Source organism: Malurus melanocephalus, unplaced genomic scaffold (genome assembly GCF_030028575.1).
Source record: "Malurus melanocephalus ecotype Western Australia unplaced genomic scaffold, MMel_1.1 scaffold_1079, whole genome shotgun sequence".
NCBI lineage: Eukaryota > Metazoa > Chordata > Aves > Passeriformes > Maluridae > Malurus > Malurus melanocephalus.
Window position 1 is genome coordinate 105,671 of NW_026624311.1, and position 1,271 is coordinate 106,941.

Consider the following 1,271-nt stretch of genomic DNA (forward strand, 5'->3'; position numbering starts at 1 on the left):
GGAGGTCGGCAAAGCTCCCAGCTCATCCCTGCAGAAGCAGCTGCCTGCCAGGATGGGGCTGGAGCGAATTATCCCAGCTCTGGGTCAGCTCCCACAATTTGTCAGACAAGGAGAGGAAAGGAAGGTCAGGAAGAGCCTCCGAAAAAAAAAAAAAAAAAGAAAAAAAAAATCCCTGTTGTGCTCCTGCTCGATCTAATCAGGACTGGATGTGGGAGAAAGATGGATGGGAAAATAAAYGGAACCAGAGCTGGGAACGCTGAGCCGTGCCCGCGGAGGGGCTGCGGCACCTGTTGGTGCTCGGGGCTGCGGGAACGGGGTGGGAACGGCCCCTCAGARCATCCCAAACATTCCAGAGGGGCAGCTGAGGGCCCTGCCCGGCTGGGAAAAGGGGATTCGGCCAGGGAGGGCCTTGGCAGCTCTGCTGAACACAGCGGGGTTCTGTCCTTCCTACTCCAAAACTGGAAACCAGGAGGGGTTTAGAGGAACTCGGGCTATGGGATATTCCCTGGGATATTCTCTGGGATATTCCCTGTGATATTCCCCAGGATATTCCCCGGGATATTCTATGGGATATTCCTTGGGATATTCCCTGGGATATTTCCCAGGATATTCTCTGGGATATTCTCTGGGATATTCCCCGGGATATTCTTGGGATATTCTCTGGGATATTCTCTGGAATATTCCACAGGATATTCTCTGGGATATTCCTTGGGATATTCTCTGGCATATTCCCTGCTCCTTCATTCCTGCTGGGAAGGGTCAGGATGTGCCAATGGGATCCCATAAATCCACACAACGCTTTTGGGGTGACATTTCCTGTGCTGGGTGTGACACCAGGGATGTCAGAGCATCCCTGAGGCCACTGAGAGAATTCCTTAAAAATCAGGAAAAAAAAAATCCCCGGAGAACCCACAGATTTTGGTCCTGTGGGGTTTTTCCGGTTGTCCCTACTCTGGTTCGGTGCTGAGCCRCTGCTCGTGGTGGGTGATGGGGTGGAGATAAAAATGAAATGTGAAATGTGGAATATGAAAGCAGGTTAGTGGAGCAGAACAAATGGCTSCTCACAAATGAGATTATCCAAGGAATTCAGCCCAAATTTCTCCCAGTTCCCCGAGGTGGCAGCTCTTTATAGGATTTCAATAAACAGGTGAGTGAGGTTTTTTTGGAGRATCACCTGGTTTTTGTTTAACAAAMYSTCTCCARCAGGGGAATATTTTATTGGGATATTGATTCCCTCGCTCCTGAGAAATTCCTACAAACAATTCCTGAGC